Source organism: Acinonyx jubatus, chromosome D3 (genome assembly GCF_027475565.1).
Source record: "Acinonyx jubatus isolate Ajub_Pintada_27869175 chromosome D3, VMU_Ajub_asm_v1.0, whole genome shotgun sequence".
Classification (NCBI taxonomy): Eukaryota; Metazoa; Chordata; class Mammalia; order Carnivora; family Felidae; genus Acinonyx; species Acinonyx jubatus.
The window spans coordinates 18,661,680-18,676,333 of record NC_069392.1 but is presented as its reverse complement, the minus strand read 5'-3'; positions in this window follow the sequence as shown (position 1 = coordinate 18,676,333).

The following is a 14,654-nucleotide window of genomic DNA, read 5'->3' as shown; positions in this document are numbered from 1 at the left end:
AACAGGTCTTTGCTCTGGGGGCAGTGATTCTCCCATAACTGCAGTTGAACTCAGTTTGCAGTTTTCCAACACAACACTCTTAGGACCATTGTTTTCATTCACCCTGAGAGAAACCAGAACCCTCTTCCATCAGTCCCTTTTCCAAGGTCTGATCTCAGTCCTATGGGGCCATCTTTGGGGTTCTGGAGGCAGCAACACCCTCCTCAGAGACCTAAGTTCTACTTCTCCTTCAGCACCTGGATTTTAATACTTCCAATTTCCTCCCTTGTTCCCCCAGCCCTAGGGTTATTGGCTGTCTCTGGGATAATCTGGGTTTTCTTTACCAGTGGAGTTCTATCATGCCTGGTGACCAATTCTTTCTATTACATACTCTCTGCTAAAATTACTGATGTGGGCTTGGTCATACAAATAAACCCAGTTGATATACACGGTAGCTTATGCAACAATCTATAACCCCATAGTTTGCTGTTATGCTCAAACTGCTGGAAGACAGGAGTGCTAGTTGTCTTTCAAGTTTCCCAGACTTCAAAAATCATTACCATATCCCATGAAACACCATCTATATCCCTTAGTAGTTTTCAATTCCCATTGATTTCTTAATATTTTGTTGTCCTGGTACCAATGCTATATTGACTTGTTATCTGTGAGGTTACTTTGGTTAACTGTGATGAGGGTTATTGGAACATACTTTTATTCCATACATATAATACAACAGTGTAATAAAACCAATAAGTCTAGGGCCTGGGTGGCTCAGTTGGTTAAGCATCCAACTCTTGGTCTCAGCTCAGATCTTGATCTCAAGGTCATGAGTTCAAGTCCCAAGTTGGGCTCCACACTGGGCATAGAGCCTATTTAAAAAATAAAAAAAAAAAAAAACAAAAAACAAAAAAACAAAAAACAATAGTTCTTGGTTCTTTATTCAAGTTGGAGTCTTCATTATTTAAAAAAAAAATTTTTTTTTTAATCTTTATTTTTGAGAGAGAGATAGAGTGTGAGTAGGGGAGGAGCAGAGAGTGAGAGAGAGACAGAATCCAAAGCAGGCTCCAGGCTCTGAGCTGTCAGCAAAGAGCCCGACACAGGACCCAAACCCACAAACCATGAGATCATGACCTGAGCCGAAGTCGGACGCTCAACCGACTGAGCCACCCAGGTGCCCCCAGGAGTCTTCATTATTTTTAAAAGACCAATGACATTTGCTGATTTTTAGTTGATTTGTTTTTCTTCATGTTATTGAATTTTCAGAGCTTTTCACATATGGTAGATTTTAGTCTTCTATTGATTATTGTATCTGCTGCCCTGAGAAGAAGCACTACCAAGGACATAAGGTATCCTGCCTGTGCAGAGCTCCTCCTGGGGTCAGAAACAAGACACTGAGGCAAGATGGAAAAGATGAAAAAGGACAAGTAAGAAACTAAGAATGAATCTTTATTGCTAATCTCCTGGCCTCCAACCATCAGTCCCTATTCCAGATTCCTCAGGGGATCCTAGAAATATAAAATAGCATATAGGGGGAGAGTTCTGGTGGAGGCTGCGGGACTGTTTTGTTAGCCGTCTGCTCTAGGATGTTCAAGATGGGGCCATGGGTCTCCTGGCACAGGTCAGTACCCAGGAAAGCCTCTACTCAGTCACGCCATGCTGCCAGTTTCAGCTGTCCCTCAAATAGGTCACAGCCAAGAGCCACAGGCTGTGGGGACAAGGATGGGAAAGTTAAAGTGATACTGAGGCCTCAATGCCAGGCCCCTTCCCCAAACCCCACGTAAGGCCCAGGGCAGTGGGCCAACATTAGGGCCCAAGAGCACCAGCATGAAATACACACAGGAGGGGAGCAGGAGGTCAGGGCTCCATCACTAGTTCAAAGAGAAACTTGCTCTGTGATTCTGGGCAAATTCCTAGCTTTCTGTAGGCCTCAGTGTTTCTGTCTGTGTAATGGGCATGGTGATAGGAGGAATGCTGCCCACAGATAATCCTCCTCTGGCCAAGCTGGTACCTGCACCAGCTCCTCCAGCACCATGAGGTCAGCCAGCGTCACCTGCTGGCTGTTGAGGACGGCCCAGCCCCCCAGGAACTTGTTCTCCAGCCACTGCAGTGCCCGGTCCGTGGCGGCCCTGTTGCGCTCCACCTTCTCCTCAGTCACATGGACCCCAATGAGTGGTGCCAACACCTAATGGGGGCAAAGGGTGGGCTCAGGCTGTGGTCCCTGCCTCCTCCCGGGTCCCTGACAGTCAACAATCCCCAGATGGCTCTCCTCACCTGGGTCCACAAGGGCACGCCAAAGGTATCACGGATGCAGTCAGCATGCCAGCCCAGGTACTTGTGGGCATGCAAACGGGCCCAGAGTTCAGATGGGTACCAGTGGTCTGCCGTCTGGTACTTTAAAGCTTAAGTAAATCAAGATGGCGGTGCTGGAGATAAGGGCAAGAGCAGCAACTGTGATGACCCCGGTTCGTGGCCTTTACCTCAGCTGCTCCCATCCCTCAGTGGGGTTCTGGGGCTTCTCTGTACTTGCTGGCCTCCACTCCTACCTGCAGCTCCCTGGGCATTGCCTCCTCTCTCTCCCCTGACTCTACCCTCCAGATTTCCCTCGTTCCTTTGCTATCTCAAGCAAGGAATCTTGGCCAAACATGCTGCTTTGAGCATCAAGAGCCTTCTCTCTGTGATATCACAGCAGCGGCTCTCTGAGCTAGAGACTTGTCATCCCATTTGTGCATGAGGAAACAAAGGTTCAGAATAGTGACTTGTGCAAGGCCTCACAACTCACAAAAGACTCTCTGGGCCTCTGGAAGCTTGTATCAAGTCTAAGTGCATGGGTCAGAGGCCAAGAGGGGAAACATGTCCTCAGATCTGCCATGGGTCCCCTCTGACAGGGTCCTGTGGCCATCACTCCTGCAGCCACCTGACTTCTTGTCCTCTATCTGCCTGGTGGCTGGCCCTCACCATGGGTCGTGCCCTCAAGTCCTGGCAGACCCGGGAGGGTAGCCTGAGGAGTCAGAAGAGGCCCTTTTGGCTTCCATTTGTCGAACCTGCTCTTTGTGCAACACTGGATAAAAGTTCCCATGTTCTCTTTTAAATTTTTTTAATGTTTATTCATTTTTGAGAGAGGGAGAGAGAGAGAGTGAGCATGAGCAGGGGAGGGGCAGAAAGAGAGGGAGCCAGGATCTGGAGCGGGCTGCGTGCTGACAACACCAGAGCCAGACGCGTGGCTTGAACTCACGAACCATGAGATCATGACCTGAGCCAAAGTCAGACGCTTAACCAACTGAGCCACCTGGGTGCCCCCACATGTTCTCTTCTAGTAACCCTCAGTCTGGGGGAGGAGAGGCTCTGCGGTCCAGAAGGGAGGAGGAAGGCAAAAGAGGTACAGAGGCATGTTGTATCAGCCCCCCCGCCCCCCAGTTATCCTGATCACCTCCCTCCCCAGCTGTCAGCTCTCACCACACCCCTCACCTTCACCCCCACCTGCCCCCTGTGGTCTGAGAGGGCACACAGTGGGAGAGCCAGAGGCCAGGTGGGCTGGGGGCTTAGGAGGAAGGAGGGAAGATGAGCACCTTTCAGTCAAGACGAAGTCACCATCCTTGAGGGTGGATACCTTCTGCAGGATGTTAAACTGGGAGAACTCCCCGCTCACGAGGTGCCCAGTAGAGGAAAGGCCCTTCGGAGCAAGAACCACACCAGCTGTGCCCTCCCTCTCCCGTCCCCAGCCAGAACCCCAGGGGCCAGCCTGGGCTAAGAAACAACTGGGTCTGTGGGGAGGGCTGTGTGGGGCCATGGCAGGGCCATGGCTGGGCCTTGGGACCAGGAATGAGGATGGCCTCCTTGCCCTGCCACCTCCCAGGGTGGCTGAGGGGTTTCAGCGGGTGCAGTCAGGTGCTCCAGATGGATGAAGAAGAGTTATTTGGCCAGAACTAGGGTGGGGAGGGGGAAGGGAGGCAAAGAGGGGAGGCTCAGCAACTCTTACCTCTAAATTCTCACATTGTGGCCATGTCCCCAGGGTCTTTAGGGTTTTATGACTTTAAACACAGGCTTTCAAGGCAGGAACTCTGAAAATCCAGTTCAGTAGTTTCTTCCCGTCACACAATGTGGAAATAACATTATCCTCCTTTTCAGAGGGGAAAGCCAAGGTTCAGAGGGCCTGTGACCTGTTCAAGGCCACACAGCAGAAGGCAGTCTCTGGTGGGAGAGACAGATGAGAACAAAGGCAAAAGAAATGTAGATAAAATGAAATTTACTTACAACTTGCAGCCCTTTGATAAATACCAGAGACGGAGACAGTGTGACTTTCCTCAAAGAATTCACAACTGCCTTAATGTTAATGTTTTGCCAGAGGCAAAAAGCAACATTAGCTTGACAATAGCCAGACCTCCAGGATCCTGTAATTCTTCTGTAACACACAGAAATCCCTTTAAAGACTTCCTTTGTCTCTACCTGCCTCTCCCCCACCCAATTCCTAAATACCTAATCAGTTGCACCTCATGATCCCAGGGCAACTCTTTCTCCCTCCAGTCTTGTCTCCTGTCTCCATGCTATAATAAAAGGATCTTTTTGCACCCAAAACGTCTCAAGAATTCTTTCTTGACTGTTCCCTCACTGGCCTAAAATTATTTTTGGCGCCTAACGTGGGGCTATTCCTCTTGTCTGGACTCTGAGCCTTGGTGCAAACTTGGTGAGTTATTCCCTCTTCTTTTATTTCAGAGGCTTTTCAAGAATGTGGTCTTATTGGAACACTTTCATGTCGATTTCTCAGGCTACAATTTTCTAGCCCGTGGCTATGTTACAGAGAGGAACAAAAGCCTGCCTTTTGGCTGGAAGTTAGTACTTTGATCAGAATGGTAATAAGACGCAGAAACTTGGTGCTCTCTCTGTATTCTTATTCTTACACAGAGTTGCCTTTCTTGGGCACGGGACAGCCACCTAAGTCACCGGGACAGCTGCCAATTGTAAGACTCCCATGTGAGGTTTCCTCTTCATTGGTCCAATTGTGATCCCCTCCACATCTCTGGTCTAGCTCTTCTACCTGAGAGACCTCCACTCAGAGCCAGCTAAAACCAAAACCTGATTGAATTAAAACCCAACTGGGACCGTTTCCTAGGGAAATTGGCTATAAAGACTACATGTGTTGAAATGTCCCTTAGACCACGATGGATTTCCATCTTTACTATTGTTCATCAATGTCCTCTACTGACTACTTAAATTGTAACGTTAGGTATTTCCCCTCCTGCAAAGTCTTAGCATTTCCACGGGTTAAATGCTAAGCAGGGTCTCTTGCTCCATCTACCGGCACCTATTGTGTCTGGGAAAAACAATAAGGAAGCAAAGGGATGTCGACATCCCTTCAGGAAAAAAATCAGTACTCAACATGGCTCTTTGAGGGATGCCTCTTGTCACTTTGAACACTAGAAACCCTTGATATGATCCTGAGTGGGATGCCACCCAGGAGTCAGGGGGGTATGGTAATGGACTTTTCCACTTTTATAGGACCATGGGATCTTCCTCTTCAGTCCCTAAGGACTCCCTGTTGGGGCATCTCTTAACCCATTGGAACCAATTTGGATTGCAAGATTTAAAGAAGACTCATCTTCTGTAATAATGCATGGGCTCATTACTCCCTAAGAGACGAGGAAAAATGGTCCATTAATGCAACAATAAACTTAAATACTATACGCCAACTAGATATCTTCTGCAGGAAACAAGGCAAATGGACCAAAGTGCCCTATGTCCGGGCCTTCATGACCTTAAATCAAGATCGTGACATAAGGGCTTCTTACAGAATGTGTTTAGCCACCAAGCAGGTTAATAAACCCCCTCTGGACATATTGGATGATGATTGTCTAAATAGGTCCCCTCCTTCTAACAAACCTGGGCTACCCGAGGAATCATCATCCAGTTCAGACAAAGGGGACATTGACTCTGTTACTATCCCTCCTATAAGCCCCAAGACTCTTCTGCTCCCAACCCAGCTGGGCATGCCAGGAGTGGAACCCCCATCTTCCAGGAGCTCCTCCAAAATCTGGACTATATCCCCCTCGGGAGGTTGCTAATGAAGAAGTGGGCACAATTAGAGTCCCTGTCCCATTCTCCATGGCAGACCTGGCTCAGATAAAACAATTAGGATGATATTCTGAAAACCCTTGTCAATTTATTGAGGGTTTTCAACAGTTATCTATTATGTTTGATTTGACCTGTCAAGATATCCATGTTATATTAACTCGTTCTTGTACCCATGAGGAAAAGAACCCTATCTGGGCAGGGACTCAAGAATTTGCTGATGAACTAGCAGCCAGAGATAGAGATTGTTACACGGTAGGGGGCGCTGCTGTCCCAAATACTGAACCACATTGGAATTATGCAGGCAGGCAAAGGGAAAGAGGAAACCATAAGATCGCTTGTTTAATAGAAGGAATGAAAAAAGATTCTAAACCTGGAAGCTTTGTTAAAATTCAGAAAGTTCCTCAAGGAGCTGATGAAAATCTGATATGCCCCGATTCGAGAGACCCCCCAAAAACAAACCACCAGAGTCCAGAGTCAAAGCCAAGCGGCAAGGGTCATTTATTGCAGGTTCGAACCCGGTCCTCTGCGCACTCGTTGCTGGTGACGCTAAGAGGCCCCCAGCGAGGATCTTACAGCTTCTTTTATAGACAGGCACAAACAAGTTAGGGATTTTTTTTTGTGGTTACAGAGCTGTTATTGGTTGACATTTAAATTTGAACACTCAGCAGAACTTGATTGGTTCCCGCCTTTTTTTCAAACCACTCAGCAGAACTTGATTGGTTCACGCCTTTAGGTCAGACCACAACCGGGCACGCCCTGGCTGGGAACGGCGGGAACGGTGGGGGGGGGGGGGTCTTTTCTTTGCAGTTGTGAGTACACCTGGTAATTTTTCTCTTTGTCTCTCATTCCCCGCTCTCTTTGGTGCCTTAAGAGCCAATCTTGGATCTTATGTGTCTGACTCAAATGTTTCGGTAATGACGGGTTGGTATTGGGTCCTAAGGACCATCAGTTGGATCGTGTTAACTCGGTCTTTGATAAAAGCAACTAGTTTATTAATAATATAAGGCCCGAAGGTGAGGAGAAGGAGGAGTATAAGGGGCCCAGCTAGAGCAGAAAGCAGGGTGGCTAGCCATGGGGACTGATTGAACCAAGACTCAACCAGCCTTATTGTTCTCGTTCACGCCTCCGTTTGGCCAGGCCTTCTCTAACTTTAGCCATGGACTCTCAGACTACTCCGGTGTGGTCAGCATAAAAACAACATTCTTCTCTTAAGGCTGCACATAAACCCCCCTGTTGGAGGAAGACTAGTTCTAGCCCCCTTCGGTTTTGTAGGACTACTTCAGAAAGGGAGGTCAGAGATTTTTCGAGGTGCGAGATTGAGTCCTCAAGTCTGGCTATATCCTCATCAATGGCTGCCCTTAGGCTATTGAACCCCCGGTGCTGGATGACTAGTGATGAGATCCCTGTTCCTGCCCCTATGGTACCGAGGCCAAATAAGGTGGCCAAGGTTATGGCCGTAAAGGGTTCCCGTTTTGTTCTTATTGTCTCTCTTGCTTCCGTCCCTTCTGTCCACAGATAATATACATTTTCTCGGTGGTACATAACCTTTGGAAATACTAATACCATGATACAATATTCGGGTGACGAATTAAAAACATCTCTGCTAACACATGGGGTGAGCCCTGTCTTAGAACAAATCCACCAACTGTCAGGAGCTGGAATTATCTATTTAGATTCATCTATAGAGTAATTAGTCAGGGCACAGAGCTGGATATGGCTAGAGGGGACCTTTCCTATACAAGGCCCACTGCCAGTGACCGCTTGCAGTGTGAGGCCGGGGCCCTTTCGATTCCACTTGCAAGCTGCTGGCGACTCTTCTCCTGACTGTGAAAAAGGGGCAGCTAGACCTATGGCTTCTTGAAGGGGGGGTTTTATATCATAACATAGCCAGCAGGCCCTTGTTGCCTCAGGGTCCGATCAGTTTAAGGCCTCATACGCTGCTGTTAGCAATTTCCATAGGGAGTCTATGCCTTCTGGGTTCTGATTTTCTTGGACAGCTTGTGATTTTACTCCTGGGGTAAGGACGGGGGTCCTGCTGGAGGGAGTAGTGGGGATCTGCCTGGGGATAGGCTCGTCTCTCTTTTTTTTTTCCTAATACCTGATTTGGCCCCACCGGTTGTACAAGAGGGGAGACTTTTAATTTTATTTGAATGGCAGTCCCAAAGAGGGGACGTTGATGTAAGTAGAGTCCCCAAGTGAGTCCTAAGACCCATCGCCTGTCTTTTTTCCCTTCCTCTGTAAATCTTCTTTTTTAAATTTTTTTAAATGTTTATTTTTGAGACAGAGACAGACAGAGCATGAACAGGGGAGGGTCAGAGAGAGAGGGAGGCACAGAATCTGAAACAGGCTCCAGGCTCTGAGCTGTCAGCACAGCTCAGAGCCCGACGCGGGGCTCGAACTCACAGACCGCGAGATCATGACCTAAGCTGAAGTCGGCTGCTTAACCGACTGAGCCACCCAGGCGCCCCCCTTCCTCTGTAAATCTTACACGAATAAGGTTACAGTTTTCATCATACCTGGTGCGGGTACATGGTCGGACATGGGACATTTCAATAAATTGGGGTTTTACTTCCCACTTCCATTCCCCATCATTGGAGGTGACGCAACTCCAGGCTGCGCAATAGAGGGTTTCAAACCCTCCACATGTGCGCCTCATCGCCCCCGTCCTAAATCCCGGACATGCATAAAATCCATTTCTACTTATTGATACCCTCCTTTGCAGTTGCCTCCATTTACCTCCTTCCATTTCTTCTAATGGACTAACTTTTTCTAAATTAAAATATAAATCTGGCCACCAGGTATTTAATGGGGCAGTTCCTAGGGTTTTGTTGTAGATTTCATGAGTCTCTAAGTTAGTAATTTCCCATGTCAAATTATAGGGGGTGTGGGGGTTTGGATTTACAGACAGAAGAATTTGCAGAACAATCAAGAGGAGGGCAAGTACCATAGTTACGGCTCAGTCCGTTGGCAGCGTAGGGTCAATTTTAAAGGATTGTCCTTAGTCCGATCAACAGTCCAGGTTGTCTTTGAAGGTCCGATGAGGTCTGAGAACGGGTCCACTGGTTTGGCGTGGGCGAAATGGATCCAGGTGGCGATTCCGTCTACTTTGATGGCAGTAGGCGTTGTCAGGATGACCTGGAAGGTTCCTTTCCACCTGGGCTCCAGAGTTCCCTGCCGATGACGTTTGATGAGGACCCAATCCCCTGGCCGGAATTGATGTGGAATAGGCAGGGCTCCAGTCTCATAGAGTTCCTTTAATTTGGGCCATACATCTTCATGGACCCTCTGCAAGGCTTGTAGGGAGAACAAGAATTCAAGACTATTATCATTCTCAGCTTTGACAAGGTTATCTTTTAGGTTAGGGATGATGGGGGGTGGTCTACCATGTATTATTTCATAGGGTGTGAGTCCCAGTGTGTATGGGGAATTACGCACCCTGAACAGAGCATAGGGGAGAAGGACCACCCAATTAGCGCCAGTCTCCATGGTCAATTTGGTTAGGGTCTCTTTTAATGTTCTGTTCATTCTCTCTACCTGTCCTGAGCTTTGGGGTCGGTATGCACAATGTAATTTCCAATCAGCCCCAAGTATGGAAGCCAGTCGCTGACTTATCTTAGAGACGAATGCAGGTCCATTGTCTGACCCTATCATTACTTGAAAACCATACCTGGGCAGGATTTCTTCCAGGATCTTTTTGGCTACAATCTGCGCCGTTTCATTCTTGGTTGGAAAGGCTTCAGTCCATCCTGAAAAGGTATCTACAAAAACTAGCAAATACTTATATCCATATTTTCCTGGTTTTACCTCAGTGAAATCTACTTCCCAATAGGTCCCCAGTCTGCTCCCTCTTTGTCTTACCCCTGTTGTCTGAGGATTGCTACTCGCATTGTTGAGTTGGCACACTGTACATTTAGTGACTACTGGATCGACCTCATCAGAGACATTTCTGATTTTTAGTCCAGTCTGTCTCAGTAAGTCCAACATTCGCTGGGAACCTAAGTGGGTGCTGCGATGGATCCGCTCTAGAACTTGCCATCCTAGTTTATCTGGGAGTGTAATGCTGCTTTTGGAGTCTCTCCACCAGCCATCTTTGATTCGGTCATAGAAGTTTACTCATCCATTGAATGTCGCTTTCTGAATACTCAGGGCTGGGGGGCAATTCCCGGGGTCCGGGGTCTGGCAGCTGTAGGGTCAGCAATTGCGCTGGGGGCCGAGCTATGTTGTTTTTTTTTTTTTTTTTTTTTTTTTGCAGTCTGATCGGCCAAATTGTTGCCCCGGGAAACTGGGTCGGTTGTCTTCTGGTGTCCTGGGCAATGCACAATCGCTAGCTTTTTGGGTTCCCATAAGGCTGCTAGCAGGGCTAGAATCTCTTCTTTATTTTTGATGTCTTTCCCTTCAGCTGTGAGGAGCCCCCGTTCTCTGTATATCGCCCCATGCACATGAGAGGTGGAGAAGGCATATTGGCTATCAGTGTATACGGTTAGCTTGCAGTCTCTTCCTAATTTTAGGGCCTGGGTTAAGGCTATTAGTTCAGCCTTCTGGGCCGAGGTTCTGGGGGGTAGGGCTTCTGCCCAAACCACCTCGGTTTCTCAGTCACTGTGGGCCCCCCCGGTTGGAAATGAATTTGGGCCCCCATTTTGGTAAGCAAATCCGTCCCCAACAGGGGCCAGGGGCTGTCAGGGATGACCAGGAAGGAGTGGGTTACCTTCCCAGTTCCTAAGTCCACAGTCCTCTGAGTTGTCCAGGGGTACTTCTTTATTCCGGTGGCCCCTTGTACCCAGGATGATTTTTCAGATACTTTTCCATGGGGCTTGACCAGAACTGAGTGCTGTGCCCCGGTATCAACTAGGAACTGGACCGGGGTCCCCTCCACTTGCAATGTTACCCTAGGTTCGGGGAGGGGATCCGAACCTGGTCCTCCCTATTCCGTATTTTGGGTAAACAGTATGGGGGCTATTTTAGGCTGCCATTGTCCTTGGCTGGGGCGGGGTTGTTTCTTCTTGGGGCATTCTCGTATCCAGTGGCCTTTTTCTTTACAATAGGCGCATTGATTTTTATCTAAGTGCCGCCTGGGAGGGCGTGTTGTTTGAGTGCCTTCTGGGGGTGGCTGTTCTTTCTGGACTATAGTGGCCAGGACTTTAGTCATTTTCTCTGTGGCCTTGATCTGTCTCTCTTCTGGGGTGTCCCTGTTGTTGTAGACCCGTTGTGCTATACGGAGCAGATCCTGGATCTGTTTACCTTCTAAATCCTCTAGCCTTTGGAGTTTTTTCTTAATGTCAGGAGCTGCTTGATTTACAAAGGACATAACAACAGCAGCCTGGTTCTCAGGGACTTCTGGATCCATGGGGGTAAACTGCCTAAAGGCTTCCATTAACCTCTCTAAGTAAGCAGCTGGACTCTCTGCCTTTCCCTGTATGACCGAATATACCTTAGCCAAATTGGTGGGCTTGCGAGCTGCAGCCCGGAGACCCGCCATCAGAGTCTGGCGATAAATGAGTAGCCTTCCCCTACCTTCTGCCGTGTTGTAGTCCCATTCGTCCTGTGGAGGCCTGGTTAGGGGGAAAGCCGCATTAATGAGGTCAGGGTTAGATGTCGGCCGACCGTGGTCTCCGGGAACCAGCTTTCTTGCTTCTAATTGGATCCTCTCTCGCTCCTCTGTGGTGAACAGGATGTGGAGGAGCTGCTGACAGTCGTCCCAGGTGGGCTGGTGGGTGAACAGGACACTGTCTAAAAGAGCTATTGGGCCTTTAGGGTTTTCAGAGAATCGAGCGTTCTGTATTTTCCAGTTGTAAAGGTCACTGGTGGAAAAGGGCCAATACTGGACTCAGGGGTTGCCTGTTTCATCGGGGGGTCCTATTTCCCACCGGGGTAGGGCCACAGTGGAGTCGGGGAGGCGAGGGTTTGGCTCACGCTGGGTGTGCCCACGGGTTCCGCCGGCTGGCCCCTCGCGGTTGGTTTCGTTTTCAATGGGGCCCGGCGCGGCTGCTGCCCCCATCCTCCTGGTTCCGGCGCAGCTGCCGCTTCCCGTCCTCCCGGGTCCCCTAGGGGAGCAACTAGCGGGGCGACTGGTGGGGCGGCTGCTGCGGGCAGGGCCTGGGGCACGAGGGGAGGGGGATGATAGGGTGGAGGGTCTAGGGATAATAGGTCCTGACTATCAGGCAATATGGGATACAAGGGCGCGGATGGCGTCTTTGGTTTTGGGGGATCTGCAGTCCGCATGGCAAGGACCTTACACGTTCCTGAGGACAGGAAGGGGGCCAACCAAGGGGGTGGATTTTCCACCAAATCTTGCCATACTAGAATGTAAGGGAATCTGATCCGGGTGTCCCTCGCGACCTGGTAGAAAAATCTTTGACTTCACCTTAGCAATTATAGGGAGGCAGAAAGTTCCTTCGGTTGGCCATCCAACACCCAAGGTTGGCCATTCGGAGCGGCAGAGGGTTATTAATTTTCCCCGCTGGATGTCTAAACTCAAATTCTGTCCTCTGGTTCTAACATCCCTGAAGTTGGCAACGAGGAGAGAAAGAGGAGTGCTTTGAGATTGGCCCATCTGTATCCTGGAGGTGGAGGAAAGGATTAAAAGGAGAAACAGTAAAGTTATGAGGATTTCTGGCTGGGCCAGGCCAGGTCACCTGTGAAACAGAAGGAGTTTAACACTTAAAGGTTATAGAATAGAGAACACAACACTTAGATGGCTAGCGCGTTTCGGGTGTCTACCACCAGAACAGAAAAATTCCGATGGGCCCAAAAAGGTGCCCCAGACGGGTGCCAGTGGACGTCTCCTACTGGACCCAATTGAATGCCCTATAGCGCGTCCGCCAGGGCTGTGTCAGTCACGGATACAGATCCCGCGCGGGAGAGCCAGAAACGAACAGACCAACAGAAACAGACAGAGCCGGCTCACTTACCGATCGGTCTCAGGGATGACCCGTTGACTTGGGGTCTGGTGGGTTTGGGGGGATCCCGGATGAGCCCCCAAATGATATGCCCTGATTCGAGAGACCCCCCGAAAACAAACCACCAGAGTCCAGAGTCAAAGCCAAGCGGCAAGGGTCGTTTATTGCAGGTTCGAACCCGGTCCTCTGCGCACTCGTTGCCGGTGACGCTAAGAGGCCCCCAGCGAGGATCTTACAGCTTCTTTTATAGACAGGCACAAACAAGTTAGGGATTTTTTTTGTGGTTACAGAGCTGTTATTGGTTGACATTTAAATTTGAACACTCAGCAGAACTTGATTGGTTCCCGCCTTTTTTTCAAACCACTCAGCAGAACTTGATTGGTTCCCCCCTTTAGGTCAGACCACAACCGGGCATGCCCTGGCTGGCTCCGGGAAGGGGGGGGGAGGGGGGAGGTCTTTTCTTTGCAGTTGTGAGTACACCTGGTAATTTTTCTCTTAGTCTCTCATATCCAGGTCTATTTCAGGGTCGTTTGGTAGCAGCCATCAGTAAAATATACAAATCTAGACCCAACATAGCTTGAGGGAAAAACTATATTAAACATGTATTTTATATATATCAGTCATCGCCTGACATCCACCGAAAATAGACTAAAATGGTTTAGACCCTTCACCCCCCCATCCAGCGCCTACCAGAGGTAGCTACTGGAGTTTCTATTCATTTATTTTTACTTTTTTTTTTTTTTAATTTTAACTAGGCTCCGTTTCTTGTGTGGAGCTTTGAACTCACGACCCTAAGATTAAGAGTCACCAACTGAGCAAGTCACGCACCCCTGGAATTCTTTTTTTAAGTTTATTTATTTTGAGAGAGAAGGGGCGGCGGGGGGGCGGGGTAGAATCCCAAGCAGGCTCCAAACTGTCAGCGCAGAGCCCGATGTGGGGCTCAAACTCACAAACCGTGAGATCATTACCTGAGCTGAAGTCTGACTCTTAACTAACTGAGCCACCTAGGCGCCGCGTCACCCGACTGAATTTTTCAAAATAGAGATAAGGTCATGTGTTTTTTAATGTTTATTTCTTTATTTTGAGAGAGAGGAAGAGAGGGAAATAGAGAATCTGAAGGAAGCACCCCTCTCAGCATGAGCCCAACACAGGGCTTGATCTCATGACTATGAGATCACGATCTGAGCTGAAATCCGAGCCACTCAGGCACCCGTTAGAGATAAGGTTTTAAGACAGGAAAAGGACCAGAAAACTAAACTGCAGGGTAAAATACAGGCCTAAATAGTGGCTACCACTGCTGTGGATTCACCCCAGTGCCAGACTAACCAGGAGCCAAAGAAAAAGCCGGTATCAGAGAAAGGACCAGGTAAGACCTCATGCTATATATAGGTGTGGCCAGATGGGACATTGCAGCAAGGAATGTCCAAACAAACATTCTCCACTGGGGCCATGTCCTGTCTGTGAGAAAGAAGGACATGGGAAGAGAGACTGTTCTCATTTCCAGAGAGAGAGAGGCAGCAACTCACTTCCCATCAGAGAGCAGGAACCAGAGGATCTGGCCTGACAGGGCCCCAAGGCTGCTCAGATGACTGAGCCCTGGGTTGCCCAGGGTGTGGAAGGTTAGTTTATCAATTTCCTTATTGATACACGAGCCGCTTACTCTGTTCTTATTCAGCACTCGGCCTTGTCTTTCTAACCATAAAATTGTTGGCA